We start from the raw sequence: 16,722 nt of genomic DNA, 5'->3' as shown, positions 1-16,722 counted from the left end.
GGCCTCACCTGTGCCTTCATCCGAGAAGCCAATCCAAGAGAGGGTACTGTCTAACCAACCAAAAACAAAGTGACATTCAAGATAAAGTCACCCTGCCGCCTCTTTGACCCTGGAAGGCTGTGGATGTGGACAGATTATTTCACACACGAACATAACTTGTTTACAGCAGAGACAATTGGCTTACATGCTAATTTCGACATCATTTGCTTTTACAATGTAGATGCACTTATAGACCTCTGCCATACGTGTTGCTGCGTCCTTCTGTGTGAGGAGTAATATTAAAAGTATTTGTTAAAAGCATGAAGGGAATCGGTGACCCTGTCTGACCAGTGCTTCGACAGACAACAAGCATTGTCCACAAGATGGAGATATTCACCAGTTTAATGCTGAGCGCCCACCTGGCTCCACATGAAACAGACAGACAGAGGAGAGAGAGAGAGAGAGACAGAGAGTCTGAGTGAGTGAGAGAGACACGGAGGCAGAGGGGGAGATGCGCTACATGGCTGTGTGTGACAGATTGTGTTTGCATGAGGCAGTATGTGATGCCTGTATAATGTTTGAGTGTGTCTCTTTGTTTATGTGTACATTGTACAGTGTGCGTGCCTGAGTGGGTGTGTGTTTTTGAACAGTGCGGCGCTCGCCGGGTGAGGTGCTGAGGGGGCAGAGTCTGCTAACAGAGAGGTTGCGAGTGGTCCCTCAGCTTATTGGCGACAGTCCCAGGGGCCCAGAGCAGAGGAGAGGTCAAAGCAGGTCAGCTGTCCTGTGTATTGCCGGGCCCCGCGGCCCACTGTGTGCAAGGGAGGGTTCAGGTGTGTGTCGACCTCTTGCTCCAGCGGGCTGTAAGTAAAGAGACCGGGGTCTGCTCCTCTTATCCAGGAGGCAAGCTGCTGCTGCAGGAGGCCTGACCTGGCACTTTATCCCACCTTTACCTCCACCTTTAGAGTTGGAAGGGTTCCGGAAACTTCACCATCAAAAAACAAACCAATAAATGAATGGCGGTGCTTTTAAAAAAAAATCCTCCAGCACTAGTACTGAGGGTTGGCAGTTATGGGTAATACAAGTTAAAATAATGTTAGTGCTGACATGATTAGCCAGTTAATTGATCAGTAGATCAAAATCTGGTTTCAACTCCTCAAATATAAGGATTACATTTTTTTTGTCTTATATCATTGTGAATTAAATATCTTTTGGCTTTGGACTGCTGCAATTTAAAGATGTCAGTTTGAGCTCTAGAAATTTTCGATTTGCACTTTTCACTATTTTTTTTGTCATTCACTTTCATCATTTTATAGACTAAAAGATGAATCGACAGATCGACAAAAAACAATCATTAAGTTTGGCATATTCAACATACAGCATTATTGTTCGCTTGTTACAAACAAAACAAACGGACATGCTTCGTTAGTCCCCAGTACCACTGGTTTGGGATTACTGGCTTCTCATTTGAACTGGATACAAAGAGAGGAACAATTGTTCTGTCACAGCATAAAGTTCAGTACACTTTGATGCTTTATATCATACTATGTTGAAAATAAAGGACCCATTTAAAAATGAAAGAAAGACTGAATGTCAAAATTACCAATCAAATTCATTCTTTTCACTGAACACAAAGCTCCATAACATCATTAAAGAGGCCGGCTTGATTGCCAAGAATATCTCCGCAAAAAAGGCCATTTCTCTCATGCAGCATAATGATGAAGAGCCATCGTAATGATGCTACAACTATGTTACTGCATATTCCTTTATGTGGGCTGCAGTCATATTTTCTCCTCTCTGTCATTGTGTCTTTATACGAGTCATTCAATGATGCCAACTAGCTAATCCCGAGAACCGTCACAATAGCTTCTATGGACAGTTGAGTGCACACACCTTGTCCACGGGTGCATTAATTAAGATGGTTGCTTGAAACCACTAGCAATTAATGTACTGTATCAACAAGCACAGTGCACCACAATAGTGAATGGTAGCCAAATGGTATTACTGCAATGGCACCTGGTCCTCAATAGGCATTGTTTGGCTACATTTTGTGCCCATGTAGTGTGACATATTGCCCTCAAGCATTGACCATCTGACCAGGGAGAGGGCTTTAAATGCTAGGCTAATAATAGGAGAGCATAGCCAGGCAAAGGGTTCTAGTAATTATGCCCCACTGTGGGACATGATGGGTGAAAATAGGAGCAGATAGGGCTAAGACACAGACGATAATGGTGAGGGAGAAAAGAAACAACGCAAGTCAGAGGATCACTCAACTTTTTCTCAGCTTTTTCTGATGCAAGAGGATGACAGACAGAACAATTAGTGGTAGGGTCGACTTAGAGGTTAAGATGGTAAGGACAGGTCAAGTACTTGAACTGGATCAACACACCTCAGTCTGATGTTGGAGAGTTGGGGCTCCTGGTCATCGCAGTGTACATGTTCAAATCAGGCATTAAACGTGCTAGGCCATTTCCAGGATCTGAAGCCAAGGTCTTGGCAAGAGTCTGTCTCTCTGGGTTACACAAACCTGCCCTTGAACTCCGTTTCCAGGGAATAGACTCATTCTCTCTTGAAAAGTGGAGAAAGGAAGCTATTATCTGACACAGCCTGTGGAGGAGACGCTGGGCGATGATAAAGAACTCAGCCAGGAAAATGAGGCTGAAGCAGACCACCGGACCAAAGTTTGTTTGCGCAGTGACTTTCATATTGTTTGTGTTTGTGTGTATATGTGTGTGTGTGTGTGTGTGTGTGTCCATGTGTGCTGCGCTGTGCATGTGAACTTGTGTGTGCGTGCTTAATTTGCAGCATCACAGTGTATGTGAGCCCCTCACTGTGAGCAAAGGAAGGATGCAATTTACATTTTTGTGCACATGTACAGGAGCAGCAACAAATAAAAACCCGTGCCTAAAAATAAAATGACTTGAGAATTAATTAAAGTCAGAGAGTGTGCAGCAACAAACAGATGTGTCCTATTTAGGGCTAATATCAACTTTATCTAACTGTGTAGGGAACTTGTGATTGATGGCGTCTGTCACTGTTACAGCTCCAACATGCCTTAATCCTATCCAGCGGTTGCACAGCACCCAGATACACAATGCCTGATCTTTTATTCCTTTATTCAAATCCCATCGATTGAATAGAGTGATCAGAGGCGTTGCCCTCTCTGGAAGAGCTTAATCTCTCCCTGACACATGGAAGACTTGCTGGACTTTGATGATGCAGCCGCATATCCTTTTGGGCTTTCAAACAACTCCGCGTGCGCCGTTACCTCCATCAGCTGTCTGGAGAACAATCATTCAGTACAAAGCACTGTCAAGGCTTCAGCAAGCAGAAGCTTCACCCCGCCAGCCTCTAATTCACCCCCCTGCTCCTCGCCCGGTTACAATGCACTGTGGGAATGGATAACCAAATCCCAGATGCAATTAGTGGTGCTTTCAGAGGCCGTGGTTTGAGCAATATGCTGGAATACTCCATTGTGCCCCCGTGCACTGGTTACTGGCAAATTGGACTTTCATCAGATCTGCTGTGCTGAAGACATTTACAAAAAGTTAAAATCGCGTCGGACAATTCACTTTGTTACACTCATGGTGCTAAACAAGAGTAGTCCTGAGGATTTTTAATTGATGGGTCTATTGTTTCTTTGTAGTCACTAAGGATAACATAATTACCCTGTTCATTATCCCTCTGCGGCTATGTTAAAGAGCCTGTTATCAGAGCCTATGCAAATGGTTGTACAGCTTGCTACTCTTGTTCACATGCTGTTTTTTATGGTATGGGGCCTATTGCATCTGTGTATGTTTTATGGTATCATGAGGCATTCGTCTTGAAAGAGTCACTCATGGCACAATGACATTCGGTCGATACCGAACGAACAGGCGATGATATATTTATCCCTCAAATAATCCTCAGGTCTGACTACTTCTCCATTAAAATGATAGATTTGACTTGAATAACACCCACACAGCAACGGATGTCACAGCATAAAAATGAGCTCGTGTTGTCACAGCAGGGATAGAATGTCATCTGTGTATCAGATGTGATCATCTTCATGGGCTTGTGGTGTGTGTGTGTGTGTGTGTGTGTGTGTGTGTGTGTGTGTGTGTGTGTGTGTGTGTGTGTGTGTGTGTGTGTGTGTCTGTGTCTGTGTGTGTGTCTGTGTGTGTGTCTGTGTCTGTGTGTGTGTGGAGCAGTATGTGCCGTCTGGTAATGTCTTGTGACAGCCACACAGAACCCATCCCTCACGGTGTGCCCAGATCTACCTGGGAAATGACCATCCCCATCAGACCGGCCCTGTCATCTACTACATGTCAATGTAAGGCAGCCTCATATGGTCAGATAGTCTGTGTGTGTAAACAAAGACACAAACATTTCCAGGCTGGCATGCCTATACGCATAAAGTGTGCTCTTAATAAAAACACAAGCAAGTGTGCAAGCAGATAGAGCAGGGACCAAATGTCTGAGACCCTTTTTCCCACTCACTTGAATCTGACATCAGCAGTGAAGAGAGACAGGAAATGTTGAAAGAGAGACGGGGAATGAAAGACCTGCTGCTCAGGGCCTTTACCGCCACGTGTATAAAAGTGCATCTCTAACACTTAGATCCTGGAAATGCCCCTTTCCGCAGCTTTTACTGCACTGTATTATATAGCCTCAATTCACGTAGGACTATTTTTTTCACATTTACTCCGTTATGGTTCATTATTAAATATGGGCATTTATGGGGCGACTCATAGACGAGTAGTTAGGGCACATACCGATAGCTGTTAAATAAATACAATAAATAATAAGACAAATGCTTATGAAATGTTACAGTTAACTGTCTCTTAGTGAAATAACGGATTTGTTCATGGATTTTGAAATTCCAACGCAGTTAGTATTAATAGTGGTTCATTTTCACAGAGTTTAATATGATCATTAATAAATAACTACATTTTACAGTGAATGTGCTCATTTGCATTTGTACAAGCAAAGTTTTTTTTTTTTTTTTTAACTGCTAAATTCTCATCACGTCATTGGTCATTAGTCCACTGTTGCCGTGATTGAAATTTTAAATGAAGTTTAAATTCTCACTTCTCACTCATTTCTTCATTATTATTTTTGCACAGCTGAATTTCACTGGTATCTCAGTAGCTTTCTTCTACTTTAGACTGATTCGAGTTGTAGTGTCTGTTAAGTATTTGTTCAACAGAAGGCAAAAAAAAAACTAAACTAAACAGACCTATAGAAAAAGGGTAAAATGGACAATTGTTTATCTATTCTAAAAGACTTATACATAAATGTAAGAGCAGTTAATAACATGTGATTACTCTGTGACTCCTGCTGAGTGTTTGTTGATTGGTTGTTTATAAGTCAATTGCCAGACAGCCACATGGCCCAGGGCATTAATTTGCAATGATTGCATCTGAACAATAAACTATTCACAGGTCAAAGAACCTGCTGACACATTATATGGAATAGGAAGAAAAAAAGGCAAAGATTATTGGCATGTGAGTTGGTCTCAAACAACTAGTGAATATTACAATTACAGATTCACAAATGAAAACTAGAAATCTTATTTTCTGTAATGCACAAGGAGTTGTGAGCCAGAAGTCATAATTGTAGGTTATTTGTCCAGCTTTTGTTGTGTTTTTTTTTTTTTTCTTTTCTGGCAAGGCTTATTTTCTGAAAGCACATCTTTGAAGCTTCTTCATTTGTTCCATAACAAAAGAGTTGTTTTTCAGCTATTAAAAGAGCAACAAAGGCCACTTTGCTGTTCCCCACCTGACAAATGACATAAAGTTGCAAGTGCAAAAATTCATATTTATCTTGCTGTTTGCATTTTGCAATGCTGATCATATTTAAACAGGGCTTTGAACAATCTGCACTTTTTTTTTCTGTCAAATAACTTTTGAGTATTGTGTTGGATCATGCGAAACTAAAACCCCTTCCTATGATTGTGTGCTGTCTACTTGGGTTGAGGGGCTTTACAAAATAAACTAGCTCCTTTTGGCTGCATTAGAAGACAGAAACTGTGCTGACTTGCACACTTTTGAAGAGAATTCTACATTTGTATGGCTGAATCGATACAATTAAAATTGCCTTTTGCGTTAAGCAGTTCGCCTTCCAACTCAAAGTGGGGACCTCAGCAAAGTTGTTGTTTTCTCAGTCTACACCATTTACCTCAATTCTATCATCACTGACAACCTGCTTGCAAACTTCAAGGCCAAATGTGCATAAAACAAATCATTTCAGGGTGTCAGCAGATAATGTGGGGTAGTGATGCAAATCTGTTTACCGCTTTTCTTCCAATACATTAAAGGTGCTTTTGTGTTGCGTGCTTTGACGGCATGTCATAGAGCAAAGAATATGTGTGTGTGATGTGTGCGTGTTTGTGTGAGAGAGTCAGAAAGGCAGAGAGGGTGATTAAGCGGGAGCTTGTTTATATGCGTTTGCTTTAAGTGCGAGCAGGTGGATTTTGAGGAAGCATCTGCTTCCTTTAAGTGGTTTTGAAGTTTATCTGCGTCACATTTCAGACTGTGAAGTGGATATTGGGACTAATTGTGATTATTACTCTTAATATTGCTACAAAATAACAGGAGATGCCATTATCCCTTTGATTCCATGTCTTCACCCATTATAATTACACATTCAATATGAGGGTTTGTCACTGATGCAGCCTCAACTTACTCTTTACTTCAGAACTTTTTTCTGAGTTTCTTTTCAGAGTTTACACAGTGGGTGATTGCAGCATGGATCTTTTTAATTCTGGCTCTGATGTAAGTTCAGACAACACAGGGAAGTTGTAACAAAGCTTGCCTTGTGCTGCAGCGTCTCTTGCTGACACTGTTTATCTTTCAGAGCCTTAGTTCAGCCTCATGTTCAGCAGCCCCGCTCTTTAATTATGATTAGGCTGTTCACACTTCTCACCCTCCTCATCGCTCAATTACAGCACAATATTGATTTGTTCCAAGAGAAACCATCAAGGATGCACAGCTAGGAAATCACTGATATGCTCTCTAATATGATAAATGTGTTTTAATCCGACGTTACATTAAAATGCCATCTTACAGTGCTATTAGTCACTAAATTAATGATCAGAATTAACTGGTTTGGCAGTTGGAACGAGACTGGCCCCTGTTGTTGGTCATTTTGCTCTAAAACTTTGTCCCCATATGTAATGAACCCCTTTCTTTGAATGGAACTTATGGTAAAACAACAATTCATCATCAGCCGTTACAGAGGTTTGTTTGGCATCTCTTGTTCCTTTATGTTTAAACATCCTCCCTGAGGTACACATAGAGTATAAATAGGATCCTAGTGTACGCTACATATAATAGCAGTCAGTTGGTTATGGATTGTATCCGCAATGGCACCTTAACTTGAGTGCATCATATAGAGAGAGCACACAGGCTTGCAGGCTAGCCCGGCCACAGAAAGAGAGCATGTGGCAGTGTCAGCAGCCTAGTGCGGCGTGGCCAGGTTTCCTGGGGCGAGGGCTGTGCTGTGCTCCATACGGAGGGCCTGTGCTGGGAGCCCGGGGGCCATGCAGTCCCAGGTCAGCAGATGGGCCTGTGATTATTATTTCCAGGCCTGTCTTACCTGACCACTTCCTCACTCCGTGAACAGCTGTTTCACTCGCTTCACTGAGACGCTGCATGAACAGCCATTTTTCTTCTGTTCTTTACTTTGTACATAGTATAAATCTTTACTGTGACCCTGCTCTAGGCTCCATCCACCTGTGTCTTACCTCGGGCAAACGCTCCCCTGGAGGATTGCTTTTCTTTTTTCTTTTTTTTCTCGGTCTTTACCAACCCTGGAAAAAAAAAAAAAAAGACTATTAGGATTGTTTTCCAGACAATGGAACACAAGAGTAAACTTATCTTAATTTTACCACTAAAGTGCTCTGTTACTTTGTGGCTTTGGAACAATGTTGCAAAAAGAAAGAAGAGGCATTTTAGTGGCATCCCATCACCACAACTGCACATCACTCAACATTTCTGGTGACAATCACGAGGACTGATGAGATATGATATGATGATTAAAAAAAAAAATTATGTTTTGTCTTGACAATGTAAAACTGATGTCGTTATAATCTTTTAGAATTAGGCTGATGTATCGCAAGTTGTAAGAGCATGCCATTTCTCTTAGAGTTTGTCAGGTTTAGCAATCACATATTGCAGACTCTGGTGCTTTTGGATGAATACCCTCTTTAGTCAACCAATTCATCACACTGCAGGGAATATTGTTCTACAGCACCTGGTGTTCAGACTATTTCTGTGTTCTAAACACTGTTGGTACAAACCATTTGTTCTCCATCCAACAATGCTTGCAAAGCCTCATTACTGCTCCATTATTCTTAGAGGATTTTGCACCCATCTTAAATATTATTGTTACAGAACAAATTATTAGTTATTTTCATTTCGCATTCTCTCTCTAGAAGCCTAAAGAGGTCCATTCAGTTTCATCATTATTTAACATTATCTTTGACTGGATGCTGGATAGAAATAAAATAATCCATGAACAAAGAGTTAGGGACAACTATAGTTCTAAAGGATCTGAAGCTTGAAAATGTCCTTTTATGAAATATTTTCTGAACTTTCTGAGTGTGAGTGTAATATTGGACATCTCAGGCTTTGGTTCAATATACCAACAGACACAAACAGCCTTTGGTCTGAGAGAACAACATCAAAAGTAATATCTTCATTGCACTGCGATCCAAGAGAGAATTATTTTTCCAGAGAACAAATGGTTTGAGTAAGTAGTTTAACAGCAACAAAAACAAACTGGAGGAAAACATTTAACCAGGAACACAAAGAGAACTGCTGAAGCAGATTTAAGCCCCTCAAATCATTCAACATACACTCAAGCGCCGAATGAAAGAGCAGAATCTGGCTTATTTATTGATGAAAATGAAATGGCTGAGAAAGGGGATTTCTTTGAAATGCGAAACATAAAATAATAGATTTTCTCAACTGTATAAACTCTAAATCCAAAGATGTAGAGGGAGGAGGCAGAGCACATTTTCACTAAACTAACTCTGCTTGCACTATGATGAAAAAAAACCTCCTCCTTGTTAGAAAGATAGGGAATACACCTGTAAGGTCAGGTGGTTGGCTTTCAACATCAGGCCCCAGCCACTGAGCTGTTGATCAGACACCTCTTTTCACACAGCTGCTACGTTTAGATTCCCAGCCCCTCCCTCAAATCCCACAGTGTGCTCTCAAGGAAATGTGTGGAAATGAATTATGGAAATTTCTGATGGGAAACTTGGTGCATTAGTGTTTCATTTAGCTTGCTTGTATCCTGAAGCGCTGCTCCAACCTACGAGGGACAGAGCTGGAAATATAACTCTCAGCGGCAGGGAAGCCCACAGGGGTGCGTCTCCCAGTCAGGGCACGGGCCAGTCGATTTATCTGCCAGTGGCCTGGGCCTGTCTGATACAAGCTCTCTCACAGGTGGATTTATCACCGTTGCCTGGAGCTGCAGGCCTACAAACTCGATACAGGCCTCCATTTTTTATACTGGCTAAGCACAGCAACCTCTGCTAACTCTCCTCAACCTCTGAAACTCAGGGTGCGCTCCTCTAGACATGTTTTATTTGTGTCACTGTTCCATTTAGAAGGTAGTTAACAAACTTCAAAGAGAGGAAAATGTTTTTAATTGAACGTATATATCTGTTAGTTTATTAATGTGCATATGGTTAAAGTGTATGAATAAATTTGGCAGATTTTTTTTTTAATGAAATATCATATTCTGGCCAGTCAGTGTCATCTCCTTGAGACTAATGGATATTGTTCTATTACTGTAGCTACATACAACCATCTTTAAACTGTAACAAGGAAGTATTTTAAATGTTTTAAGTATATAAGACATATGTATAACATATGTATAATGTTTTTATCAATTATATATTGTATAATTGAAGAAATACAAAAAGAAACACAAAATACAACACAAAATGAGATATAACTGGAGGGATGTAAGATATGCAGAGTACATGACACATGGCTAACATATCTGGAGCCCTCCCAGCTCCATCTACAAGCAGGCAATGACGACAACAGCACAGAAGGAAAATTACTAAATGATAATAATAGTAATAAGAACATCAAGAAAAATCTATTACAAAACACAAATACAGAAAAAATAAATAAAGAAAGAAAAAACAAAAAAAAAAAACAACTAACGACCCCATTAAATATGTTTTTTCTTTCTTCCCTTTTTGGGCATTTTATGCATTTATTATATAGCTTATAGCTCACAGTCGAGAGACAACAGAAAATGACGGGAGGGAGAGAGATGTGGAATGACAAGCACCCAACGTCCCCGGCCAGATGTGAAACGGGGATGTTGTGGCAGCTCAGCCTCCAGGCCACAAGGATGCCCATCTTTGTACAATATTTATCCATTTGATTGTTAAATTAGGCTTTTTACGGAACAATTCATATATTAAAAAAAAAAAAAAAAAAAGCCATACCATTGCATTTGAGTGACATATTCCTTCATTACCGTCAACATGAAGCTTATTCCTGCTGGTCAAACTAACAAGGCAGCGTTGACACATACATGTAACTGAATAACCTGATCAAACACAGTTATGTCTCTCCAAAATAGATATACCCTCAGGAGAGCAGAAATACAATCACAGATTTTTTTGAGAATAAAATACAGTGGACTGTGTATTATTAGTCTAACTCTCAACCCTTGACTCGGGGGTTGTCCAACAACACCTAAAAAAAATATTAGTCTCTATGATTTGATTGGAGTCTTTCTGTGTTTCAGCCTCCATTTGGTACTGGACAGTTAGTGTACAATCACTGTGCTTGAAAGAGCTGTGGACTTTTGATTAATAGAATATATACAAGGTACTTAACATGAAATAAGTCAAATCTTTTTTCTTTTTTTTTTGTTGTCTTAATAAAGCGTTGTGCATATTTTAAGCCACAAGAGGGAATGACACCCGTTGAGCAATTCAGCTTCTGTTGTGGAAGGTGAAGCAGTTACATTTTTAGTTTCTTAGTTAGACTAATAACTTGTGAAGTGTTCATTGTAGAATTTATAATTGTATTGGCTCCACTTGTGTATTTTTAATTAATATTTATTAGTTTTCCAGTACATAAATTACAGTAAACCAACCAGCCCTTGTGTATTTCCTATCATGAGAGTTGCACAAATGAAACATAAATGAGGACAATTATAGTATTCCTTATATAATTGAATATGTAAAAAAAAGTTCACTACAAAAACAAAGATATGAAAGCCTGTTTCACCAAAACTGCGCAGTATCTGCAGGATGTCATGAGACAAGTATTAAATCAGCTTTTCAGGACAGGCAGTTATCTCCGGTATGCATTCTTTGTTTTGCAGTAGATGCCATTATCCTTTTTTCAAATAATCTTTTAATGGATGACCATTTACATCCAATAACTAAGAGGCTAGATATCAATGTGTTCTTTCCAATCAAAGTGTTTGTGAAGTAAGCACTGGGAATCCTGCTCTATACGTAACCTGGCACAATAGCACACTGTAGATTGATGGTCAGATTTTGCATCTGTCGTCTGTTGCACTTTTCATGACATTTGACAATAAACAAGCTTGTGCTGTCTGATGCTTGCAGATCTTGAAAATCTAGATCATATAAGACATGTGCTGCAGGACTCGTGCACTGCAGGGGTCACGCACTGCAGGAGTCACGCACTGCAGGGGTCACAACATTTTATAATTTTCTTCATAAATGTAGCACTTACAGTATTGGACATCCGTTATCCAGCAACACCATATGTCAGGTATTTCTTAGCCTATACTAACTGAAACTTTATAAGACAATACAATGGACAACATTGTCAGTAAAATATAAATCAATGCATTTTCACATTCACAGCTGAGAAACATGAGTGTTTAATAAATGGCTAAGACACAATGTCCCTAGTGACTGAAGAAAGACTGCAAGTTCAAAGTGAGGATGTCTGACTACTTTTCAACAAGCATTACCATATTGCACTGAGGGCCCTGTTGTGCCCCTTATGTAAGTGGAATAGAGGAGAGGAAAGAATGAATTTGCCACAGGTGTGAGTTTTCCCAAGGAGGTTTGGAAATGTAAGAACACATAGACTGTGTGTGTGTGCACAAGGAAGGCCAGTGAGCACAACCCACTCTGGGGCACTACTAATGCAGGTTTTTCAACAAGAGTGACACAAGACAACAAGAAATTGACAGAAAGGCAGTTAGTTTTCTTTTGAAATGCCTTCCCCGGAAAAATGGCTCCGTGTCCCTTTCAACTGTGTGCGCTGCCAGTCCTGTTCATTTGTCATTTCATCGTCACGAGTGGTTTTGTGGTCAAACAAGTAAATCAGTCCGAACAGGGATTGGTAAACATTGTGAATATTGGCAAAGACGTGCATTATTGAATAGAATTATACTCCCTGAGACATTCATTTCAAATGTCACTGTGTATCATTGTCCTCTAGTCCTTCAAGATGAATAATAGCTCAAATGGTCATGCCTCCATTTACACTGGATGCAGTACACTACATCTTCAGCATTGTGCCATTCATCATTTAATTTTATTTAGCTGATGCCATGAAAATACTTTGGCAAAAATCATTGGCTGCGTGGCTAAATCAACAGTGAACAAATTACCGTATGAAAAGTTTGTTGAAAAGGCTATAAACATTTTTTGAAAGGGTTAATGTGGTTAATATTTCTTACTTCCTCTTCTGAAATGTGTTCTGGAGCATGTTGAATCATCAAGAAATTTACCTCTTCTGAGCATTTAAATTTTTTTCCCACAGTGCTGTCCTTTACAATTATTTTATGGACTCCTCATGTTTATTTTATTACCCTGTGAGGGCAGGACCTCTCTGTCTGCAGTAAAACTCCAAATGCCACAATTGATTGCTGTAGTGTTAAATTAGACTGTATAACTTGTGAAAAGGCTTTATGGCCGATCCAGTTATTCATTTTCTCATATCGAGGGCCGTCTATAAAAAAACTGAGTTATAACCTTGACCTTACTCCTGCTGATGCTCTATAGGTGAATAATGCATCATTTTTTTTTAGGACTTTTAGTTTCCTGAAACTGAAGAGTTTGTTCTCACTGGAGTCTTCACAGCGACACTGGGAATCAGTGCTCATATAAATGCACCGTCAGCTTGATTCACGATAACAAATATCTGTTTTCAGAAACACATTGTAGCAGCCAACTGGTCCCCATGTAGGAGGCAAACCCTTCGGCCAGCGGCAAGCTGGTCCCAGCCTGCTGGCAGCGGCAACAGCGTGCCCACTTCATGCTTGAGCCACACCTCCACTCACAGTCCGTCACGCCAGCCTGCAGTGTATACCTGGCAAACGCCGCAGCGGCTTGCCAAGGAAGATTTATACCTGGTGTTTGACCTACTTGAGTTTGCATCTATATTAGTGAAGGAAAGGGCTTGGTTGTGGCGGAGAGAAAGGTCACAGAGATCCCAGATCTTCCTCTGATGCATCAGGATGATGGAACTGGCTAATTTAATGAGCAACAGTTGTCCCCTTGGCCGCTACAGATGGTGCACTGCAGCTCAGCTCAAAGCTGTCTGGAAACATAGCTTTCACAGCACACATATCATCCACCATAGGCAGGCTCTAATACTGTACAGGTGCAAACTAACGTTACATTTTTAAAACCAGTATTTATAAAAATCGTTCCTTTTCTTCAAAACAACAACAACAATAACAACAAAAGCCTTCAGTAACACCTGCCTCTGGTTTGATTGCTCCTGTTTTTTCCAGATTTCCCTCAAATTCCCCCATTACCTGTTTGTCACCCGGGCCCCATTATGTAGCTTTAACAAAGTCTCTATATGAAGGCGTTTTCTAAAGTCTCTGTAAGTACTCTATATGATGTTTATATTGAGTGAACCCTATCACAGCGAAATAAAATATTCTAGATGACTTGTGTGTCATAATAAACCTTTTATCCAACATGACACATCTGGTGACTTCTGGATCTTGACTGAAATTGAAGATGATTTCCGAATTGCTCGTCCACACGTACATTTTGCCTTAATAATAATGTTCACCAAATTTTATCAACTGATGAAAGTTCCTCCTAAGTCCGTAACATTCTGGCCTCCCTTTAGTCTTTCCCTTTGCAATTGCACCTGAGAAATTCACTGCCTTTCATTATTTGAGAAATAATTACTTCCCCATATGCTCGTCTTGGATTTATGTGCATTTTTATACAGAAGTAGATTTCACTTGGGATATACAGTAGTCGTACAAGGATATGTGTTATCTAAGATAAAAGCTACATGCTGAGCAGCTGCTAGTTCAGAATACTGGCAAGTTTTATGTTGCAATGTTGTCTCTAGTTAAAAGCGATTTAACATGAAAATGGTATCCATGAAGACGCTTTAAGGCTCTGTTATGGACGTGTATATCAATATATTAGTGTCAAACAAAGGCCTTGGTGAAGAGTGTTCAAAGGTCTGTGGCATGCAAAGTAATTGTTGCTGTTAATTCAGTTTTTTATTGTTAACGATGACAAATAGACTATAAAATCAGATTATTTTTTACATTGTTTAAAGGTCTCATTGCATAATTTTGAAAACTCTTGACATGGAGCTGTAGACGAATTAACATTGCAGTCTTCAACTGGCAAAATATTGAAACTTTTCATATAGAGCAATGAGTTTCTTTAAACTACAGGCAGAAGCTTAGGAATGTCCTGTATGTGTATCATACAGCAAAGTTACAAATGCAGCTCAGCTTTTACCAGCATTACCTCCAGCCTCCTAAACCTACAGACTCTATTCCTGTCTCCATATAGGTTTACGTCTGGCTTTGGACTAATTCTTCTTATTTGCTAGTCAAGATAATTTAAAAATATATATATATATATTTTTTTTTTTTGATATTTACGTAAGAAGAACAAATTCCTCCAGTATTTTGTTTGAGTTCTGAGCTTCCAGAGTTTAAACGAATGTTTCTTAGAGAGGTGAGAATCACTAAATAAAACAGCTTTTAGAGAGAAATAATAAATAATAAAATCATATGGGTTACATTTTTATTTAAATAAAGAACTTGAATAAACCAATCTTGTAAAGTTAAAAGTCAAAAAGTTACAGTAAACAAGTTAAAAGAAATTATATTTTTTGAAGTTAATTTATTTTTTTACTGCAACTGGGGAAGTCGTATCAGGTCTTATAAACTTAAAAATCAGGACTTTTATTCATTTTAAAGTGTTTACTTTTGCACTGGTATGCTGCATTAATCCTCACTGAAAAGTTCATGGCACAGAATGTTTTTCAAATAGTTTTAGCTGCCACAACAACAGCTTTATTATTTTTTTCCAATGGAAACATTAAAACACTACAGGTAAGTCACCTGGCACTAAACCTAAAATAATTTGATGTCTGTGGAATGAGACGCAAGAGAAATGTGTTGGTGTGCACTGGGTAATTTGCATGATAGAATAACCTTTCTTGTGTTTGGGAGAAAAAAAAAAGAGCTAATGTATTCAGTGTATTTGTGGTCATGCTCTTCAGTTTTTTATCACCTAGAGACTAGCATTAAATCACCTCACTGGGGGAATGAGTCGCAGGAAAGGAAAAAAAAAAATGAAGCAGCTTCTGGATCTAATGAATTCCTGGGAGAATAAACACGCCTTTGAATAAAGCCCTAATCACGAATTAAGTGGTTGTTGCCATCATACCTTTGTAGAACATACCCACAGACACAGACCCGTGAATGTGTGTGTTCAAATTATTTCCTCAGCTCCGGCAACAATGAAAAAAGATAAGAGGTAAGCTACCCAGTCCTCAGCCAGTCCGTGTTTAAAGATAGGGCAGGGCTCATTTCCAAACTAATCCCTTGTTTCAATCCCCGCTTCATTTGCTCTGTGCAGACCGCAGCTTCAAGGGTCAAACTGAAATAAGAGAGAAGCTGTCCAGGCCGTACGAAGGTCACATTTGGCTTTCTCTTTTTCGCTGTTTAGATCCTCCACATAAGCTCTGTGATGTAGCCGTGTAATAAATTACCTACACTGTATGAAAATAATATACCGGTCACTACAAACCCGCCTGTTCATGATCAAGTTCTTTCTGTGCCAATATTGGCCCACAGACTTGCATTGAACAAGGTAGAGCAACCGACAGAACAAAGACTGGGGTAAGTTTTTCTCAGTGAATAATCCCACTGAGCCTTCTTTGAAGGAGTTCTTACACCAGGAAGGTGGATAGGGCAGATTTTAATCAATACAGGAAAACAAGGAGCTCAGGGGACGTGAGGAGCCTACCAGTCAGGATGAAGATTAAACACCTCTGTCTAAAACACACTCAGTTCGTGTCAGAAAGCCCGGGTAACTTCAAATCCATCTATCAAAACGGTATCAAACTGTGTTTTTCTAACAAAGCAATGTTATATGACATGTATTCTCCCCTACAGCTGTAGGTGAGCAAGTGGATCATAAATCATAGCAGACAAAGCTCAGCTTGACCTCTAAACGGTTGTATATCAGGCTATTCTGATTCAGTGTGGATGTCTTTTGGCCTCAATAGGTACACTTACTTTATTTGAGCTTTGAACAATGACGCCTTAATCCCAGAGGGCGGATTCTGCATAACAAACAATCTCTGGTTCTGTCCAGCGGCTCTTCTTGCTGTACTTTTCAAATAGACCTGAGAAGTGAGAATGTGCTGCACCATTTCTCAAGTCCTACAGTGTACATAATAGTTTTTTGTTTTTTTTTTGTATTTAAATGAGCTCACGACTGCTTTACAGTGAACGAAG

Source organism: Seriola aureovittata, chromosome 10 (genome assembly GCF_021018895.1).
Source record: "Seriola aureovittata isolate HTS-2021-v1 ecotype China chromosome 10, ASM2101889v1, whole genome shotgun sequence".
NCBI classification, from domain to species: domain Eukaryota; kingdom Metazoa; phylum Chordata; class Actinopteri; order Carangiformes; family Carangidae; genus Seriola; species Seriola aureovittata.
Note: the sequence above shows the minus strand (reverse complement) of the source record.